Genomic DNA, 6,831 nt, shown 5'->3' on the forward strand with positions numbered 1-6,831 from the left:
GGAGCTTTTGGCCAACTGGGGCGTACGTAATGCGTACGCAGAGCGTACGTGCCTGGGATCCCGATCTGTGTGAAGCAATCGAGTACGCCGACGTACTGGTGGTACGCTTAGCGTACTCACCGGGGAGCTTTTTGGGCTTTTTGATTTCGGGCCACCTTGGACTCTTGGGTTTTGGGCCCTTGTTGGGCCACAAGTTTTTCTGAGTTGGGCCTTTTTTAGGCCTTGGATCTTTCTGGATTGGACCCATATTGGGCTTTGAGTGTCTTTTGGACTTGGGCTAGTTGGATTTGGATTGCGTTATCTAAGGCCCAATAAAAGAAGGATAAAACAGTCTTTTACCCTTAAGAGTCGGGATTAAGGATTTGGATTCCTAGTTTGAGTTAATGACCTAATTTCTAATTAGGATTCTCTATTTGTGATCTAGTGTGGGGATTTCGCGGTTCAGCAGCCCGAATGTGATTTGTTTATCTTCAGACTGAGGTAAGTTTCTTTCACTATACTCGTGGGTCGAAGGTACCAATTCCGACCCACTAAAATATGTTTAGAGGATGATAGTTGTCTTTGTGACAGTTTCTTGCTACACTTGTATGTGATTGTTGTCTCTGAGACTCTTGCTGTTATGATTGTATGCTAGTTGTAGCGGTAAAATAGACACGATACTAGTTGAAAGAGACCGAAGGGAGTGAAATATACTAGTACCGGTTAAAAGAGACTGAAGGGGGTGAAATAGACCCAGTACTGGTTGAAAGAGACCGAAGGGGATGAAATATACTCAGTACCGGTTGAAAAAGGCCGAAGGGGGTGAAATAGACCTATTTATGTTTTGAATGTTATGTATGTATTGTATGGGGTATTTTGGGGGAGCTCACTAAGCTTTATGCTTACGGTTTTCAGTTTATGTTTCAGGTACTTCCAGCTCGAAAGGGAAGGGCCCGCCTTGATCGCACCGCATCCGCCCATGTTTTTCTACATTATCTTATTATAGGATTTTGTACTATGATTTTATTTCACTACAATACACTCTTGGTAGTTTTGACATGATTATTGGATGTTTTGGAGTGAATTACAAATGAAATTTTATCTTAAATTTTGGGATGTTACACTTCATCCATTATGGAGCTATTAGGAACCATAAAAATGTGATCTTGGTCCTTCTACCCCTTCCATGAAATTTTTATGATGCCTTAATGGATTAATAAGTTAGAGTTTTGGCTTTTGGACATTTTCTAGCCATGGAAAGTCATAAAGGTGGAAACTTAATGACTTAAGTCGATGTTTTGAGTCTAGATCTGAGCTCTGGACAAAAGGTCTTAAGTGATAAAGTACTTAATAGAGAATTAAAGACAGGTCGCGCATGCTGGGCGTATGAGGAGTACGCTAGGGTTACTCGGTTGCCTTGGACTTTGACTTTTGTTGACTTCTGTTGACCGTTGACTTTTCACCAAGTTTGACCTTGGCTCAAACTTGAGGGTTTTGTACTGTTGATTAAGGTTTTACTTGGTTTTGGTGATTAGCGGATTCGCAAGAGCTTGCAGTGCAGAAAGGGAAGCACGTCTCAGTTCTTAGATTGCTTCGATTTAGGTGAGTTTCCTCACTGTACTCGTGGGTCGAAGGCACCAATATCGGCCCACTAGGTTATGTATCATAGCATTTAGGATGTCGTTATGTTGTGTTGATCTGTTAGATCTATATCCTGGTATATAGGATATTGATGTGCTATAGTGATCTGCTAGATCTACATTTATATCCTTATATGATAAGATGATGTAGTAGTGGTATGTCACACCCCCGAACCGGAACGGCGGAAACGTCCGGGGGTTGGGTGAGTTCATCTTGTAATACCATCACAGTGTATATAATTGAATCACGACAACATCATGATCACACATACAATAATACAACCGTCACTGTTTACAACAGTGTGTTGGATTACAAATTACATTCCCAAAATATAAGTGTATGATGATAGCAAAAATACATCAAAATCCATGAGTTCTTGAAGGCCAACCTGCTTAACGATTTCCTGAGAATACAAGTTATTTTGAAAATGGTCAACATATATAATGTTGGTGAGTTCATAAGCATATTTGTATGAAAAGTTTGTATCACTTTGTAAACACCAGAAAATCTGATATAAATGGTTTGAACGCTTTGTGTCAAATCTTGTATTACAGCATGTGTGTTTCTGTTTTGAAAATGTATAAAGAGTGTATTCCAGAATTCCTATGTTTTCTGTTGTAAGTAGAAGGTAATGTATAACGTAAGTTTTCCCAAAAAACCCGATATTTTCTACTTGGAAAGGTGTTGTGGTCTTAAACCCAAAGACCGTAAAATAGTGTTTGTATAGAATTGTAACTGTAGAAACATATATGCATTCCGTAAATTTTACAGTGGAGTTAATTTCTATGTGAGTCATTATAACCATACTTGATATGACTGATCTGCATGTCATGACGTTTTTCAGGCATCGCTTGTTTAAGGTAAGACATTTGTCACCCCAGACTGGCCTAGTCTAGCTGTAGCGAACAGCTCAGGTGCGAAGTTGTCAACCCCGTATAGATTTATACACAAACTCCCGCTCTCCCTCCAAGAGACTCTGGTTATAACTACAGGACTAAATGTTATACGATAGGTAGGTACGAATGAAAGAACGTCTCACAAGAACCTTAACTAAATTTACGCGAATAGTGTATCACATTGTTTACTGTTTCAAAATAATGTTCCCGTGTATGTATTTAGGTTGTAAGTTCCAATAAACATGAAATAAATATACAAGACCTATCAAGTATGTAATCGGTCACTAAGGCCCAATGACATGTGATGAAAGTATCAGGCCCAATAAGCATGTAACTGGATCACTGAGGCCCAATAAACATGTAATATATATATTACAGGCCCAATAAGCATGTAAATGGATCACTGAGGCCCAATAAACATGTAATATATATTACAGGCCCAATAAGCATGTAAATGGACCACTAAGGCCCAATAAACATGTAAGGTATATTCCAGACCCGATAAGCATGTAAATGGACCACTAAGGCCTAATAAACATGTAAGGTATATTCCAGGCCCAATAAAAGTGAAAATAACATATTTAGTCTGTTTGTTATTACGTTGTTTGTTTTAGCTCAATTGTTTACCAAAATGACATAAAATGCCTACTTTTTTGTAACGATGACATTTTTGGCCCATTAAGCCGAAAATTTACAATTAATGCACATTTTTGGCAAAAATGACACTTTAGGTCCCTTAAGACCAAAAGTTTACATTTAAGGGCTTATTTTAAATAAAACAACAATTTTAGCCCACTTTTGTTATAAATAACATTTTCGGCCCAAACTTTGATGAAAATAGACATTTGCGGCCCAAATGTATAGTAATTTACCTTTTCGGCCCAAGTTTAATAAAATTGACATTTTCAACCCATTTAACCGAAAATTTACATTTTTGGCTCAAATTTGTTTAAAATGACAATTTAATCCACAAATGTCAAAAGTTTACAAATTAAGCCCATGAAACCGTGAAGGCGCAAATTTAAGCCCATTTTGTGAAAATTAACACTTTTGGCCCTTTTAAAATCATGACTATCATAAAGATCCATTTTATTTAAAATGACTCTTTTAGTCCCTTAAAACTGTGAATTAGCATAAAGATTTTACTTTTTGTATTTTTGTTAAATAAGGCCCCTTTTACGGTTTTGTTTAGCTTTCAACATTCTTAACATGTTTTATCCTTACAATCTCATGGTATGTGCATAAGTGATTTAGTTTGCAAATATCACCAAGTTTTGGAAGTTTCAACACAAAATCACAACATATAATATGAAAAACACATATAAACATGCACAAATACATATATATAACACAAAGCAACTTGTATCCTCCCACAAAACATAGTAAAAACCGAAAACAAGGGGGTATAAACTCACTTTGGTTGATGGATTCGGTTTTTGAAGGAGATTGAAGGAGTTGTCGGCTCTAGCTAGCCTCTTCAAGAGGTTTTCGAAGCTTGATGGTCCTAGGGAGTAAGAACACGAAATGTAGTTATGTGAGAGAAGAGTTCTTTAGTGAATCATGGAAGCAAATCATTTGAGAGTGATGATACTTACCTAGTGGTGATCTTGGATGAAAAACTCTTGAAACACACACACACACAAACCATGATTTTTGATGAGAAAAGGGAAGGATTGTCTTGTGCTCTTTAGTGGAATGTGATAGGATTCTTAATGAGTTTGGAGTGGGAAAATAAGAGTGATGGTGGTGCTTTGTTCCTTGGTCGAGAATAAGAAGGGAAGGGAGGGAGTGAGAAGACCTTGCCTAGAAACATGAGATTTCATTGTTGTATGGTGTGTATTGAGTATGGATATTCACCATGAAATGGTGAGGTGTCTCCATGATATTAATTCACACATATCCCTTTTTTTTCTTTCTTTTAAGAACCGAGAATGAGAGGGAAAGAAAGAAGAATATGGACCTTGGGCTTTTTCTTGCATTGGCCCGTTAGGGAGTTTTGATCCATGTGGGCCCACCTATGTGTTTACGGCCCAATATAACAAACGAATGGGTTTTCGGCCCATCACAATTAATTATGTGATTTTCGGCCGAATAAGGTCCATGAAAACAAAGTGAGACATTTTAGGCCCAATAAGGCCCATGAAAAGTCTTATGGCCCAAAATGTTATAGTTTGATGGATGTGGGTCTAACTAGGGCCCAAACGAGGTTCCATAACCCAAAATAATCCAATTGAGAGTTTATTGGTCCATTAGGCCCAATAAGGGGGTCCTGGTCCACTAAGAGTTTGAACCGGGAAATTAGGTTCACAACCCCAAAGTAGAGTGTATGAAATGTATCGAATTAGGTTTTTGGGCCTCACAAGTGAGTTTTGATTTGAATAGTTGTTTTTGAAATGAATAACATGTATGACATCAATCTTAAAGTTACAAAATACATCAAGAGTTGATCATACATAGATAGAATTTCCTAGCTAAAAATGCTAGTTGTGACATCATCCCCCCGTTAGAGGGAATTTCGTCCCGAAATTCTTTTGAAAGTTGTTCTTAAGAACTAGAGAAAAGGTGAGGGTACTTTTTCTTCATTTGGTCTTTGCGTTCCCATGTGAATTCCGGTCTATGCTGGGCATTCCATCGAACCTTCACAATCGGAATGCGGCTTTGTTTTGTACGCTTCACTTCCCTTTTCATTATCTCAACCGAATCTTCGACGAATAGGAGATTCTCGTTTACTTCGATCTCAGCCAGAGGAATGACGAGGGTTTCATCTGATAAGCACTTTTTCATATTCGACACGTGGAACACGGGGTGTAGATTGTTGAGCTCTGCATGTAGCTGCAGCTTATAAGCCACCAGACCAACCCGGGCAAGAATATCTAACGGTCTTATGTATCGCGGGTTTAGTTTTCCTCACCTCCCAAAATAGATCATCCCTTTCCATGGAGAGACCTTTAAGACCTTTGGAGTCGTGCCTTGATTTGAATTATTTTCTTCATCGTTTCCCGAATGATCTCAGGTCCTGTAAGAGTGTTGTTCGGTGTTTTCCCTTTTGCCAACTGGGTGTCTCCCATCTCATCCCAGCAAAGAGGCGATCTGCATTTTCAACCATACAAAGCCTCAAAATGAGCAACCTTAATGCTCGTGTGATTGCGGTTATTGTACAAGAACTCAATTAAGGGAAAGTGGGTATCCTATGCCCTGCCGAAATCAATCACACAGGCTCGGATCATATCTTCAAGCGTTTGGATGGTTCGCTCGCTTTGGTCGTCGGTTTGAGGGTGGTAAGCAGTGCTCATGTCTAGTTGTGTTCCCATTGCTTTCTGGAGTGACTGCCAAAATCGTGAAGTAAATCTACTATCTCGATCTGAGATAATAGATATTGGCACCCCATGGAGTCTCACAATTTATTTTATATAGATTCGTGTTAAACTCTCCATTTTGTACGTCTCCTTTATTAATAGGAAATGGGCGGATTTAGTTAACCTATCGACAATCACCCAGATAGCATCCAATATGTCCGCTGTCTTAGGTAATTTGGTTATTAAATCCATGGTAATCCTTTCCCATTTCCACTCGGGTATTACTGGATGTTGTAACAATCCCGAGGGCTTCTGACATTCCACTTTCACTTTAGCATAAGTGACACACTTTCCCATGTATGTGGCAATTTATGCTTTCATGTTTGGCCACCAATAATTTTGTTTAATGTCCAGGTACATCTTATCGGAACCTGGATGGACGGAGTATCGTGTTTTGTGTGCTTCGTTCATGACTACATCCCTGAATCCTCCAAATTTTGGGACCAAGATACGTTCCATGAAGTAGTAAGCTCTGTCTCCTTTGACTTCCAAATTCTTATCCATTCCACGCAGTGTTTCATTAGCGGTATTCTCCAGCTTCAATGCCTCCAATTGAGCTTCCTTGATTTGTGAAGTTAGGTGAGAGTGCATGGTTATCGATAATGTTTTCACCCGGCGACCCAAGTATTCTTTCCTGCTCAGGGCATCGGCTACCACATTAGCCTTTCCTGGGTGGTACTTGATCTCGTATTCATAATCATTTAGCAGCTCAACCCACCTTCGCTGCCTCATGTTCAGCTTCTTTTGATTTACAATGTGTTGGAGGCTTTTGTGGTCCGTGAAGATGGTGCACTTTGTACCATAGAGGTAGTGCCTCCAAATCTTTAGGGCGAAGACAACGGCTCCCAGCTCGAGATCATGGGTGGTGTAATTTACTTCATGTGTCTTCAATTGCTTGGACGCGTAAGCTATCACTTTTCCACGCTGCATAAGAACACAGCCTAACCCTTGATTCGAAG

Source organism: Lactuca virosa, chromosome 2, assembly GCF_052849685.1.
Source record: "Lactuca virosa cultivar CGN04683 chromosome 2, Lactuca_virosa_CGN04683_v6, whole genome shotgun sequence".
NCBI classification, from domain to species: Eukaryota; Viridiplantae; Streptophyta; class Magnoliopsida; order Asterales; family Asteraceae; genus Lactuca; species Lactuca virosa.